Genomic DNA, 15,884 nt, shown 5'->3' with positions numbered 1-15,884 from the left:
ATGATGGTATATTAAGGTACCAAAGGCGGTTATGTGTTCCAAATGTAGATGGTCTCTGGGAAAGAATCATGACTAAGGCTCACACTTCTAGGTATTCCGTGCACCCGGGCTCTACAAAGATGTATCATGATCTCAAGGAAGTCTATTGGTGGAATGACATGAAGAGGAACATGGCGGACTTTGTGGCAAGATGTCTGAATTGTCAACAAATAAAGGATGAACACCAACGGCCCGGTGGGTTGGCACAGAACATAGAACTTCCAATGTGGAAGTGGGAAATGATTAATATGGACTTTGTGGTAGGACTACCGCCCACTTCACATAAGTTTGACTCAATTTAATAATTATGGATCGACTCACGAAATCAGCACACTTCTTGCCAGTTAAATCTACCGACACAGCGGAATATTATGCGCAGTTATATATCAAGGAAATGGTCAGGTTGCATGGCACTCCAGTTTCTATCATTTCTGATTGAGGGGCTCAATTCACAACTAATTTTTAGAAGAAATTTCAGCAAGTTTTGGGTACTCAGGTGAATCTTATTATAGCTTTTCACCCACAGAGTGACGGGTAGGCAGAGCGGACTATTTAGACATTTGATAATATGATGCATGCTTGCGTTCTTGATTTCAACAGCTGGGATGACCATTTTCCACTCATAGAATTTGCTCACAACAACAGTTATCATGCTAGTATTCAGATGGCACCATTCAAGGCTTTATATGGTAGGATATGTAGATCTCCCATTGGGTGGTTCGAGATTGGGGAAGCTGAATTGATAGGACCAGACCTCATGCATCATGTTATGGAGAAGGTCAAAATCATTAAGGAGCGGTTGAAAACTGCTCAGAGCCGTCAAAAGTCCTATTCGGATGTTCATTGCAGGGATTTGGAGTTCAAAGAAGATGATTGGGTATTCTTGAAGGTTTCCCCCATGAAAAGTGTAATACGATTTGGTAAAAAGGGGAAATTGAGACCGAGGAATGTTGGACCGTACAGAATCATTCAGAGGATTGGTCAGATGACGTAAAAGTTGGACCTGCCACCTGAGATATCATTAGTGCACCCGGCATTTCATGTGTCTATGTTGAAGAAGGTAATCGGAGATTCGTCGCTTATTGTGCCAGTTGAGACTATTGAAGTTAATGAAGAACTAACCTAAGAAGAAATCCTAGTTGCCATTCTTTATAGGCAAGTCCTAAAACTGAGAAATAAAGAAATTGCCTCCATAAAAGTGTTGTGGCGAAGTCAAAATGTTGAAGAAGCTACTTGGGAGGCCGAGGAAGAGATGAAGAAGAAGTAGCCTTAATTTCTTGAATAGCTATGTAATCTTTCTATGAAATTGTCACCTATGAATTTTGTATCACTTGTACAGTTGATGTTAAAGGTGTTCCTTTCTAGTTATATGTTGTTTATGAGGCCATAGTTGGTGTTGTTTTGGTATTATGTTACGTCATTGGGTTATGTATATGTTGTTAGGATGTGTTTCTGGGGTTCTTTGGCAGGTAGATAGGCTCAGTTACAAGGGAAACTCTACCAGAATTTCTGAAAAATTTGAGAGATAGTCAACAATTTGGGGGCTTGAGGTATATGAGAAAAGAGTTAAGTTATGCTAAGTGTTGGGGTCAACTCTACTCCTCATTCAAGGACGAATGATTCTAGGTGGGGGAGAATGTAGCATCCCGAAAAATTTTGAAGTACTTAAGTATTATTAAGAAAGTTGATGTGTGCTAATTATATTATTTTGTATTCATACGAGGACTATTAATATGATGAATATCAATTGTATATGATAATAAGTGTACGAGGCATATTATAAGTGACGTGGGGTCTAAGAAGAGGCCTAAGTCTAAGTCAAGTTGGAAAATTACATGATAGACTAAAGTTCCAAACGGTGTGCACAAGACCAAACTTTGGACGATTAATATCTACATATATATATGTATGTGTGTGTGTGTGTGTGTGTGTGTGTGTGTGTGTGATAAACAAACTATCAAATGTAATATCTTCGAGTTTAGTTTCTAACGCTTCAAACCGTTCGTCATTTGGACTCTCTTACAAAAATTTATGACCAAATTACCAAAAGCTGGCAGAATGTGACACTACCGCGCCGCCCCATGTGCCGCCACATACGCCGCCCCATACGGTGCGCCTGTGGGGATTTCCAGAACACTTCAAAAATTTGTTTCTAGGCACATTTTCATTGCAGCGCCGTGCCCCATGGTGCCCCATGCGGCGAGGCTGTACAAATTCTATTTTTTTATAACCCGACCGCATTTCGTTAAATAGACCCAATGGACCATTTCTTGCGCTAAAACCTGATGTTTTTAGAGTGAGAGAGTGACCTAGAGTGAAAAAGTGTTCCTCAATAATTGTTCTTCAATTCTTGATCAAATCTTGGAAGATTAACAAGGAAAACCCACAAGGTCTTCATCCTAAAGGTAAGATTTTACACCCTAACCCTCAATCTCGAATATTATCTAGAATTGGGTAATTAGTACAATAATTCTTGGGCATGTGAGTTGTTCATCTTGCATGCATGTGTTATCAAAGAGTGTAAGAAGATATTTGAGCTAATAATGGTAGATAATGGGTTGGGGTGATAGAATCCACCATAGGAGGACCTTGAAACCTTAATGCGCACCTAGTGTTTGATAAAATGCTCAAATGAGCTAGAACCATGATCATCGTCCTAATTTTGGTTCAATTTGTTATATTTCTAAATTAGATTGAATTTTCTAAGAATTTCGGAATATTTTAGAGTTTAAGAAAGCTCAATTGAGGTATGTTGGCGAAACTCTTCTCTTAGAATTGAATCCCACGGTGTTCATATAATTTGCGTATGTCTCTGATTGATCATTATAAAATTGGCTATTCTGAATATGCTTGTGTTAAAAGATGCATGTTCAATATTTATTCCAAATGCTTTTACCATGTTATCCTATTATTTGAGGATCTGTTCAAAGTATGGGATGTACATTGAAAATGTTAAGACTTCAAGTCAAGTTCGAATGAAGGTTGTTATGCAAATTCTATGAAAAGTCTGTATGTGCCTAAGATTCTTAATTGCCCACATGTGTATTTAAAGTCTTGAATTGAAAAGCCTTGTTGTTGTTGATGAATATGATGATGTTTGAAAGTGGAAAAAGGATTTGAATTATGAAATACAGCCAAGTGCCAAGAATGACTTTATAATTGTGGCCACTAGTGCCAATGTAATGAAAAGATGTGAAAGAAGTATGAAATGAGATGATTTAAAGAAAAGGATGATTTCTCTGATAAGGCGGCCTAGTTGATCGGGTCGTGATCGGACGACATGCCGCACACATGGTGGTGATTGTGCTGGAAATTAAAATTAAAATTGTGGTTGTGGTTGATATCTCAAATGAGACGGGCTAGCCGATCGGGTCGTGATCGGAATCTGTGCTAAAAATACAGTGGTATTGTGAATGATGATATATCGGTACTAAGGATCTCCAACCTAAAAATATGAAAATTTACTTGAAAACTTATTTGGTTCTTAACTTGATGTTTTGGTATTGTTCGAGGCTTCCATTGATTTTATGATTGTTACTCCTTGTATTATTAATCATTCTATTGAGAGGGTGTTTAGTTATACATATTGGTGCTATTCGACGGTACTAACATCCCTTTTGTCGGGAGCACTGCATCTTTAATGGATGAAAGTCATTCCACAGCAGGCGGCATTGATCAGTGATAGTGGTACACCCTCTTCCCAACAGACTTGGTGAGCCCTATTTTATTTCGGGGTCATGTACCTTTTGTTTCTTATGTATTTATTGTATTTAAGGTATAATCGGGGCCTTGTTACCGGCACTATCATAGTACTCTTTTATATTTATTTGAGGCTCCGTAGACATAGTGTGGGTTGTATATTGGTGCTGGAAAAGTTAAACAAGTGATGTTGTGTTTGAATTACTTATTACACTTCAGACTATGAAAATGTGTGTATCTCGAAACTTTAAAATGAAGTAACTTATGGAAATAATTTGGTATTGTTTATATGATCTCTTTATTGTCTAATTAACGGAAATATGTACTCTCTTTAAGCATGTGTGAGTTTGGGTAGAAGGTATCTAACAGGCTTGTTCGCACGGATTCACTCGGTTGAGCGCCGGTCACGCTCCTCGAGTTTGGGGCGTGACACAAGTCCTTGAACAACAATCCGACCTTGATAGCCTCAAAGTCAACTCATGGCCAAACATATGAAATTTCTAAACCTTCAAATTTCCAACTTCCGGAAAATAAAGCCAAATTATCCTAGGAACCTCTAAATTCAAATTCGGACATAAGCCTAAGTACAAAATCACCATACAAACTTAATGGAACCATCAAAATACGAATCCGAGGCTTTTACATAAAAATCAAACCTTGGTCAACTTTTGCAACCTAAGATTCCAACAATGAAACTAAGTGTTCCACTATACTCCAAAACCTTTCCGGAACTAAACCAATCGTCCTCGCACGTCATAGAATAATAAGTAAGAATACAAGAACCATCAAATGGGGAAACGGGTCTTAAATACACAAAATGATCGACGGGGTCTTACATGAAACTTTTCTATTAATGAAAAAATGAAGGGAATGTGGGATTTGACAATTGGAGCATTTGATCTAATATCTAAACAGTAAGTTATACAATAGTGCTATATGTATTTTGAGAGTAGATAATGGATGAACAAGTTTCTTATTTAAAGTCTTTAAAAGAGATAATTAAGCCAAGCAATTGTTGGGTCACTTGATAGCAAACTGTGGCAAGCTTCCAACGTTTCTGCTTGATGTAGCGGCAGACAAGTTGCTGTATATTTCTTTTTTTTTAAAGGTAGCACAATATGTTATTCTCCGAGGAACAAAAGAGTCAGATCCTATAAATAATCTTGACCATAAATCCAAATAGAAAGAAAAGTAAGTTGAAGTCGAGCGACCAAATCTCATCTCAAAGAGATTTTGGCAGAACAATAGTGTTGAGGAGGCCATATTTGAAATGAGAGGTCAAGAAAGTAAAAGATATTCTCAATTGATTAAAGATTCAGGTATATAACCTATTTAAATTAAAGTTAAGAAGTTCACATTTTAGTGCATTTATCACTCTATGGGTAGCTGTCACGATCCAAATTCCGCTGGAATCATGATGGCGCCTACCCTAATCCGCTAGGCAAGCAAACGAACAAAAATATAGATCGAACTGAAGATCAACAACTGAATAAGGTATGAATATTAATACAAATTATACTATGAACTGGTAGAACAACTCATGAGCAACTAAGATCAGAATTATAACGTTGATATGAAAAGAATACATTATCCATTTGAAAATACATAAATAGAAAGACAAGATTTTTGGCTACCATGAAAGAATGGCAGCTGATAACTTGAATATCGATGTGTATTCAATGCTCGCCCTCGAACTCTACAACAATGCAGCTCCACCATCTACATGCAAGGTGCAGAAGTATAGAATGAGTAAAACTGATCTCATGTACTCAGTAAGTATCAAAACTAATCTTAACGAATAGTGATAAGGTTTAGTCAAAATATACTCACTTTGTATAACCTGTGAAGCTCATAAGCATATACAATAATAGAAAAATATCCAATAAACAGCCAAGAAATAACGGATATCAATAATAAGGTGTACAATCAAAGAGGAAGACACTAAGCATATTTAATGACTCGACCGGTTATTTTGAGTTCAAGCATCTTATTTCGTAATTTGAAACTTTCCGCAGATCAATTTAATATTTATGACATGCGAGTATGAGTGATATTTCTCCCAAGAGTTTTGAAAGTGTTTTGCAACACTTTGTTCCTAAATGGAAGCTTTAAGCAAGAAAAGTTGATCAAGATTTGACTTTTGGGTAAACATACTTGAAATTGGGTTTTCTATTCCAATAGGTTTGTATAACGATTTTGGAGTTGTACGTATGATCAAATTTGGTTTTGGAGGCTCATTGAAGAATTTGGCACCATTTGTTGAAAGTTGGCAATTTGAAGGATTTAAGAGTTCATAAGTTTGATTAAGAATTAACTTTAATGTTATTAGACTCTGATTGGTATTTTGAGACTTTTTATAGGTCTATATAGTTGAATTGAACTTGTGTGCAAGTTTCAAAGTGATTTTAAGCTTCTAAGTGTGATTCAGATACTTTTTTGAAAGAATAAAAATTTAAGAACTTAAGAAAAAATCTATTCGTCTTGAACCTCAATTCTTTGTTTTGATGTTCCCGTAGGTGATTTGAGACTTTGGATAAGTCCAGGTGGGGTATTTGGACTTGTATGAATTGTCGAATGGGGTCTCGAGGAACTCGGGTGCATTTCGGCACATTGGGAGAAAGTTCCGGAAGAATTGAGTTACTGAGATAAGGTTTTTCTACAGTGACATGACTTCAAAGAAAAATTTCCCACAATTTATAAAAAATATTTAGAATAAGGTTTTGATGAGATTGTATCCCTTTAAATCTAGTTTATTTTAGTTCAAATCATTCGCCATTCAAACATTTGAGCACGAAGTTATAATCGTTTTATCGAAGGGTGGCAGAGTTAGGGGGCAGCCCCGGGCGCCAGAGTAGTGCATCTTTACTGTTAGTTTTTTCTACACACTATAAAAGAGCCTATTTTGTGGTTTTTGGCATTTTTCATCAATTTTGGAGCATGGGAGCTCAGTTTTGAGGGGTTTTGATCTATTTCTTCATCAACCACAATCGGGTGAGTGATTCTAACTAACTTTTATCTTAAAGTTAAGGATCTATCATAATTTTAACATAAAATCAAGGATTTGGGAGAAATCATGTGAGAAATGGAAGGAAACCTAAAAATGAAATATTTTTTATTTAAGCATGCTAATGACATCAAAATGGGATTTTGATTATAGATTTGGGTTCCATGACCCATGGGTAGTTGGGATACGAATCCAATTTTGGGTTTTTATTAAGTGGGCCTAAGTTAACTTTTGTTGATTTTTGGGAATTGATTAAAACTTGAAGCTTTGTCATTTGGGGTTTATTTCTATGACTCTATTGAGCATTATTTGTTTAAATTCGAGTCATTTTGAGGTGGACTTGAAAGGAGAAGCAGTTTTGGTAGGTTGAAGGTGTTCTTGGGTGGAGGTAAGTCTGTTATCTATCCTTGTAAGAGAAAATTCTCTACATAGTTGATATATTTGCTACTTGTTTCTTACTTTAGGTGCCATGTATATACGAGACGATGAGCGTACTATCAGGACCCAAAATACCAACAACAGGGCGATGATAGCGCCTTACGTCCGCTTGCTAGGCAAGCCAACATTTGCTAAGCAATTAACTACTTTAACAATTTTAAAAAAGTAGATTAATAAGAAGATAAAGCTGTGAAACTTTGAAATATATATAAAAAATCAATACATGATGTTTAGTCTAATCCAAGAAAATGGTGTCACAAGCACGTGAGCTGCAAAAAATACTACAAACATGGTCTGAAATAATTATACAACTGTCCAAAATGCAATAAGCAATATAATAGATAAGAAGGGGACTTCGGGGTCTGCAAACTCTATGCAGCTATACCTCAAGTCTCCTGATGAAATACGTCTGGGCACATCTCCTCTAAGCGCCACTAGGACCAACCCAAGAATTTGCACAAGAAGTGTAGAAGTATAGTATGTGTACAACCGACCTCATATACTCCGTAAGTACCGAGCCTAACATCAACGAAGTAGTGACGTGGCTATGACAGGGCACTCACTATAAAACTATACGAGTATAAGTAGAAAACAATAATGGAATAGAGGAACAAAAAATAACATCGAAACTAGACAATTCACTACACAACACGGAAACGGAACCAATAGCCAAAAACAATAATAATATAACTTTTCTGTTGCGGCGCACAAGTAACCCGATCCCATATACAAAATCAATACCGTTATGGCGTGATGTTTAGTCTAATCTAAGAAAATGGTGTCACAAGCACGTGAGCTGCAAAAAATACTAAAAACATGGTCTGAAATAATTATACAACTGTCCAAAATGCAATAAGCAATATAGTAGATAAGAAGGGGACTTCGGGGTCTGCAAACTCTATGCAGCTATACCTCAAGTCTCCTGATAAAATACGTCTGGGCACATCTCCTCTAAGCGCCACTAGGACCAACCCCAGAATCTGCACAAGTGTAGAAGTGTAGTATGAGTACAACCGACCTCATGTACTCCGTAAGTGCCGAGCCTAACATCGAGGAAGTAGTGGCACTCACTATAAAACTATACGAGTATAAGTAGAAAGCCGTAATGGAATAGAGGAACAAAAAATAACATCGATACTGGATAATTCACTACACAACACGGAAACGGAACCAATAGCCAAAAACAATCATAATATAACTTTTCTGTTGCGGCGCGCAACCTAATCTCCCCCCCCCCCCCCCCCCCCCACACACACACACACACATATATATATATATATATATATATACATACCACTACCGTTGCGGCGTGCAACCCGATCCCATATATAAAATCAATACCGTTATGGCGTGCAACCCATCCCAAATATACATGAATATTGTTACGGCGTGCTACCCGATCCCAAATATACATATTATAATACTACATCCATCCAAGGGGTATCTCACAATGTAATGCAAAAGGGCATAAGCGATTAAAGCCTTCTAGGCAATCCATAATACATAGTAAAATGAAATGGGAACAAGTAAGACTAACAAACAAGTGAAGGAATAAGACAAATAAAAGCATCTATCTAATAACATGTAAAAGCATAGTGCAAGTATGGCGGACAATGAATAAAGGCATGAACACACGGAAGCATATAACAAGAACAGATATGTAACAAATGAAGGCATGTACTGAACAAGTAAAGGCATGTAGCAAATAAAACACGTGACAAATAATTACATGGGATAAATGAAAACGTGATGTAATTGAAGACAAGCAGTAAGTAGCTCACCCAGCATGCTTAAACCTCTGACGATGCATATACAATCGTCACCTTATATATACACCATCCCCACATATAATTCAAGTAGTAGATAGATCAATCAAGTCCAAATTCTCTCAAGTCAAGGTAACCACGACACTTACCTCTTTTCGGAACAAAATCAACAACCAACAATATATTTTCCTTTAGAACAAGCCTCTAAACCAACCGAATCTAGCCAATTATCATTCAAACAATAGAAAACTAGTTTTAAAAACTACCCCATGAATGAAAAAAGTTCAATATTTAACTAAATTGAAAAGGTCAACAAAAGTCAACCCCAGGCCCACATGGTTAAAATCCGAGATTCAGACCAAATTTCGATCACCCATTCATCCACGAGCCTGGTTTTGTGATTTGTTATGAAATCCGACCTCAATTAGAGGTCTAAATCTTAATTTTATAAAATTCCTAAATTCTACCCTAAACCCCTAATTTTTACTTTAAAATTCATAAATTTGATGATTAAATTAATGGAAAAGTAATTGAAATTGATTGGAAATAAGTTAAAGTTTCTTACCAGTGAATTTGGGAAGACAATCCTCTTCAAAAATCGCTGCTAGAGAGATTAGGGTTGAAAAATAGTGTAAAATGAGCTAACTCCCAAAATTTTCCACTTTTACCCAGTTGCAGATATCGCAATTGCGAACTCTTATTAGCAATTGTGATGTTCGCAAAAGCGAAACACTATTCACAAAAGCGAAAATTTTCCCAGCCCCTCCGATGTCGCATTTTTGACAAAATGGTCGCATTTCCAATGAGCCTCTTACTCGCAAAAGCGAGATAGCCTTCGGATATGCAAAGACTGCCCAACTTAGCTTCTAGACGCATTTGCAACATTACCATTACAAAAACGAAAACCCTGAGCTTGCATTTGCGAAGCTCGCAGTTCCTTACCAGTTATCACATTAGCGAGCCCGACAGATGACATCGCATTTGCGAGACCCGCAGACCTGATGCACAAGATTTCCCATAACAGTTCATAATATAGCCACAACACATTCAAAACTTAACCGAGCCCCTTCGCTCCGATATGAACATTCACACAAGTATAATGTTATACCCCATATTTTCGTATGTGAAAGTATGCCATAAATAAATTGATGAAAGCTCAAAAATGAGATGTTACGTCACCTTTTTTTTTTATGTTAAAGCTTCGTCGTAAGTTAATCGACATAAGCTCGGGAATGAGATTATTTTGGGATTATAAGTATTATATTATTTCAAACCAGGGATAAGTAAATTCGTGAAGGCAAGAGGGTAAGCGAATCGAAGCAAATGAATTTCTTCGAAGTTAGGCATTTTTGGGTAAAATACGGCCCGAGCTAAAATACTCGGTATTTATGGACTCGTATCATACAAGGTACCACATGACCATGATAGTAAGGTGTATAAGGTATGTTAAAAGTGAGTAGCATTTTAAGTAAGTTGAGATAATTCTTAATTATATGGGCAATTGGTTAATTATTGGGTAGTGAAATATTACCTAATTAATTAGGGAATTATTGGATAAGGTTTAAATTATGACTATATGGTAGCCCACTATTCAAACTAATGACTCATACATCAAATTGAAAGGTGGCAATTAAGTGATAAACACAAAGTGACTGCATTCTTTATTACGTGTAAAAATCATTTAGAAGATTTTCATCTTTACTTCATTTGGCCTTAGGTGTTCAAGTGATTAACTTTATAATGTCCTTTTCATTACAAACACTCGTTAGAAGGTATTAAGAGAGTTCAGGCAAGCTTTTCAACTACATAGTAACGTTAGTTCTAACCTCTTAAGAAACATTTCAGCCAAGCTTTTCATTGAATAGTAATGTTAATACTAAATCTCTTGAGAAAGAGTTTCAACATAGATGATTTTTCAATAGCAACGTTATTTCTTTGAGCATTTCATACGGATTGTTCCCTATTTCAATCTCGGTGTTATATATTTTGTCGCAATTAACGGGTGTTAGAGGGATTTTTAAGAGAATCGACTCATGTATATTAAGGCTAAGCTCTTCCTTTATTTTGCATGATCTCGTAATTACACAAGTTAGTTAACAAGGTATAAAGAAAAAAAATCCATGTCCCGGAATTTATGTACATTTTCTAGTCTCATAAGTTACAGTATTCTCCCTTATCGAAACTTCATATTCAATTGAGTATTGTCTTGTTCTAGTCAAGAGAGCCGAGAGCCTATATATGCAGTATTACAGTATTTTCATTATCATCAAGCTATAATCCATGGGCAGGCCCCTATTGGGGAACCTCTGATCAAATGATAAATTATATACTCGAGCCTACTGTGGCCGAACGCCTATGAGCGAGCCCAGCATGGCCGAGATACAGAGCCTAGTATGGCCGAGCACCTATGAGCGAGCCTACTATGGCAGAGTAGTTATATGTACATTTTCTAGTCTCATAAGTTACAGTATTCTCCCTTATCGAAACTTCATATTCAATTGAGTATTGTCTTGTTCTAGTCAAGAGAGCCGAGAGCCTATATATACAGTATTACGGTATTTTCATTATCATCAAGCTATAATCCATGGGCAGGCCCCTATTGAAGAACCTCTGATAAAATGATAAATTATATACTGAGCCTATTGTGGTCGAGCGCCAATGAGCGAGCCCAGCATGGCCAAGATACAGAGCCTAGTATGGCCGAGCACCTATGAGCGAGCCTACTATGGCAGAGTGTGTGTGTGTGTGTGTGTGTGTGTGTATATATATATATATATATATATATATATATATATATATATATATATATATATATATATATATGTATGTATATATATATACTTACTATGGCGAGCCTTTTAGGGCCGAACAACTATTTTACTTACTATATTAAGAGAGTTGAGTCAGTATCAGTAGGTAAGCATATGTTCAGATTATCAGTTCAGTTTCAGCTTTCAGTATATTGCCTTACATACTCGGTACATTATTTTGTACTGACGTCCCTTTCTGAGGGTGCTGCATTTCATGTGTTCCTATTAGCCCTTATCTATTCCATTATACCGTATGACTCCAGCTGAGTTGAAGCATTTGAAGGAGCAATTGCAAGATTCGCTTGATAAGGGATTAATTAGACTGAGTGTTTCTCCTTGGGTTGCACTAGTGTTGTTTATAAAGAAGAAGGATGGCACTATGAGGATGTGCATTGATTATAGGTATTTGAATAAGATTACTGTCAAGAACAAGTATCCATTGCCTCGTATTTATTTTTTGTTTGATCATTTTCAAGATACTAGGTTGTTCTCTAAGATTGACTTGAGATCGGGTTATCATCAGGTGAATATTAGGGCTTTGGATAACCCTAAGAAGGCTTTTATGACTCGTTATGTTCATTATAAGTTCTTAGTGATGTCATTTAGCTTGACTAATTCTCTAGCGGAATCATGGATTTGATGAACAAGGTATTCAAGTCTTATTTGGATACTTTTATGCTAGTGTTCATTGATTAAATCTTGGTTTACTCTTGTAGTAGGAGGAGCATAAGCAACATTTGAGGATTGTGCTTCAGATTTTGAGGAAAGGGAAACTTTATGCTAAGTTCTCCAAATATGAGTTTTGGTAAGACTAGTTGTATTCTTGGGTCACGTGGTGTCTGGTGAAGGTATTAAGGTTGATCCCAATAGGATTGAGGCAGTTAAGAATTGGCCTAGACCTACTACAACTATGTATATTTAGAGTTTCTTGGGTTTGGCAGGCTAGTACCGTCATTTTGTAAAGGAATTTTCATCTATTGCAGCTCCATTGATTAAGTTGAGTCAGAAAGGTTTTCTTTTTAGATGGTCTGATGAGTGTGAGGAGACTCATTAGAAGCTCAAGCCTGCTTAGACTTCGGGTCGTGACATCAATTTTCTTCATGACTCATTGTGCCTGAAATACTAGCAATACACACCATAAATTATCTCATATTATAATTAAAGGATACAAAAATTAAAGCAAAGAGACTAGAATAAATGATAAAATCACCGCTTATCAACACCTCTACTTAAAGTCTTTGCTTGTCCTCAAGCAAATCAAAACAAAACACTCAATGAGGCTCTACCATTTAAATCTCAATTAGTATTGCTATCATTCCAAAATCATATTCTCCAATTAATCACAATACTTATGGCTTTGGTTGGTACTAATAATTAGGCTACAAGTATGTGAACTTTAACCAAATAACTCCCTCATTTAAAAACACAATCTCAATAATGCAATGGAGTTTCAAAATATTCAAGTGACAAAAACCAAGCATCAAGAAGTGACTCAAAAGTACTAGTCTACTAAATATGCATATTTGTCTCAATTGGGGATTATTAACGTTACCAATCAATCATAATTCATATGCCCTCACAATAAAGAAAGTTCCAAATTCACCATATTCACAACAACAACACAAGGAATATTTGCACAAAGTCTCACTCTCAACGAAAAAGTTCTAGTGCTAACAAATATAATACCATTTGGTTGGATCACATAAGGATTATTTAAACTTGTAATGTAGGCTTAGGGAAGGATAGGATAAGCATTTGGGATGCAAGTTACAACATCCTATACCAACATTTTTCTTTCTTTTTTGTAATTCACTTTTTTTAAACCACATAATCCTTATTGACCTTTAGTTTCAAACATTGAAGCACCCTGAATTTCGTAATTACCTCTAATTGTGCTTCCTCATCACTGATGTGTAGAACTCTGAGCCCCATCATCACCAGCATCATGATCATCATCATCATCCAATACGAAAGAATACTCCTCACTGTCATCCTCGTCCTCAATCGGTACCTTCTTATTCGGTTGCCCCCATTTAAAGATTGCATTGATGCCTCTCTATATTTTGACCATGAAATTGCTCTTGTTCTTGTGTTTCTTTTTCTCTGCTTTGAAATCTGCCTGAAGAGAGACATGTGCCTTGGACATATTCCCATATGTTGTCTCAAGCCTGTTAACAACAACTTCTAATTTCTCATGTAACTCTGCCTATTTTTTCTAGCTCTTCAAAGAACTACCCTCTCCTTCTACTCTCAACGGATGCAAGTATCTAATGATCAGTTCCATGCACATCCACATTTGCCCGCTGGCACAACTCAGCGATGACAATCAACGGACATTAATCTAAAGTATCATACTGCTCCAACATAGCCTTCTATTCAATTTCGTGCCATCAGCCACAACTTCATTCATGCTAGAATCCATTTTCACAGCTCAAAGTACTTCAAAAAAATCAAAACCAAGTTAGACGTGCATTAGAATCATGTTAAGTAATTTAGAACACAGCAATTTAGCCAAAGAATAAGCCAAAGGGGCCCAACAAGCCTTAGTTTCAAAGCTACTGGTTTACCGAAAATTACACAGCCATCGCACCTGTGAAAAAACTAGCGCAGGTGCAGCATCGCTTCAGCGAAAAACGAATCCCTTCTGCGACATTTCACTATTTAAACTTCACATATGAGGAAGATTCATCGCAGGTGCGAGGCCGCATCTGCGGCAATTCTTTAATCAGAATTTCAAAAAGCAAGAAGCTGACAATTGTTTTAATTCAAATCATGATTTTTGCACAAAATTTATACTCAAGACTTCTAAAGTATTATAATACATGAATTCAAGACTTGATTCCACATTATTTCAAGACAAACGACAAATATATTTCTCTAAGCCAAATCGTCGAACACTTAACGAGCACAGAGAATGCTTTGATTCTTTTAAACTAATCAGGCACTCAGACTTCTCCTATTATTTTTGTTCAACAAAACACCACACACAATTACACTCAACCTATTTTCTCACCCTAAAACTAAAATCAATAGAGAGGAAAAGAGGGGCTTAGGGAAATAGCTATTGTGAAGATAGAGAAGAAGAAGAGAGAAGAGCTGAGAGGAAGAACGAAATAGAACAAGAAGAGAATGGGGAATTACCTGGTTCCCCTGGATGGTGATGTGCCAGTGGTTGTGCAATGGTGCAATAGGAGAGGCGTTTGGGGTTGGGAGAAAAAGGGATTTAGTTTTATCTAATAAAGGATTCATTAAATTGACCTGACAAAGCACACCTGCAAAATATTTACCGCTTTTGTGACAACAATTCCGCTTCTGTGAAAAAAACACATCTTCAATGTGGCATGCACATCTGCGCTTTATTTTTTATTGATGCGGTTGCAAAAGATATCTAGTAGAAAAGTTGATAGCCACTATTTTGGCTTGTCTCCAGCACCTCAACCTGCTCAATCCAACTCCAAAAAATCAGAAACTTTACAGATTATTCAAAAATAATATAATAAACTATTTTTAAAAAAAATTCAAAAATGATCTAAAATTTTAAAAATGACGGGTTGCCTCCTATCAAGCGCCGTATTTAATGTTTGCATGATGCAAGTCAACTTTACCACCTTTCTCACCTTTTGGAATTTATGAATTCAGCACCTAATGTGGATTCATGCTTGTGACCAGCGAGGGGTGGTATGTAGATGAACAAGCCACACATCAAGTTATTCATTTTGTACTTTTTGGCTTTCATATAAGAAATGTCATTGTGCCGTCTTACGCCTTCAAATTTCAAAATGTATGACCTTTACCTCTCTTCTCCGCAATCCCTTATTGATTCACGTGGTTCGGTTCCTATATCACACACAACTCCAATGTTGATAAATACTTGGAATGAGACACCGAGCTCTCAATTTGTAAATTTTCTCGGATTTTGACATCCTCTTCTTCTCTCGAGCTAGATTCAGTTTCAACTATATTTTCAATTACGCTGGTTGACTCTAATCCCAATTTTTTATCACCATCACCCACCAGTATTGAGTCGGTTGGCAGATGTTCAGTTCTTGATTCCTGAAAATGAATCTCACTTTCTTCCTTGAAGTTGGAATTTTCTTGACCTCTTTGCCCACTCTCAAGTTTGAGAAT

At 36.6% G+C, this 15,884-nt stretch overlaps 1 long non-coding RNA gene across 3 annotated transcripts; it reads right to left on the bottom strand.

Annotated features, from left to right (window-relative positions):
* Positions 1–11,783: 11,783 nt before the first annotated feature.
* Positions 11,784–15,321, bottom strand: LOC107766565 (uncharacterized). 3 transcript variants are annotated; one of them, XR_012697996.1, is made up of 4 exons: positions 14,898–15,289; positions 14,347–14,464; positions 13,641–14,195; positions 11,784–12,870 (listed from the first exon to the last, which is right to left on the bottom strand). It is a non-coding gene; the product is annotated as an uncharacterized LOC107766565 (long non-coding RNA). The 3 variants fall into 3 exon arrangements; XR_012697997.1 differs by lacking the exon at positions 11,784–12,870 and having other exon boundaries at positions 13,386–14,195; positions 14,347–14,422; positions 14,898–15,321; XR_001643741.2 differs by lacking the exon at positions 11,784–12,870 and having other exon boundaries at positions 13,386–14,195; positions 14,898–15,319.
* Between the last annotated feature and the right edge of the window lie 563 nt (positions 15,322–15,884).

The sequence above is a fragment of the Nicotiana tabacum genome, chromosome 13 (assembly GCF_000715075.1).
Source record: "Nicotiana tabacum cultivar K326 chromosome 13, ASM71507v2, whole genome shotgun sequence".
In the NCBI taxonomy this organism is placed as follows: domain Eukaryota; kingdom Viridiplantae; phylum Streptophyta; class Magnoliopsida; order Solanales; family Solanaceae; genus Nicotiana; species Nicotiana tabacum.
This window is presented reverse-complemented; position numbering and strand designations above follow the sequence as displayed.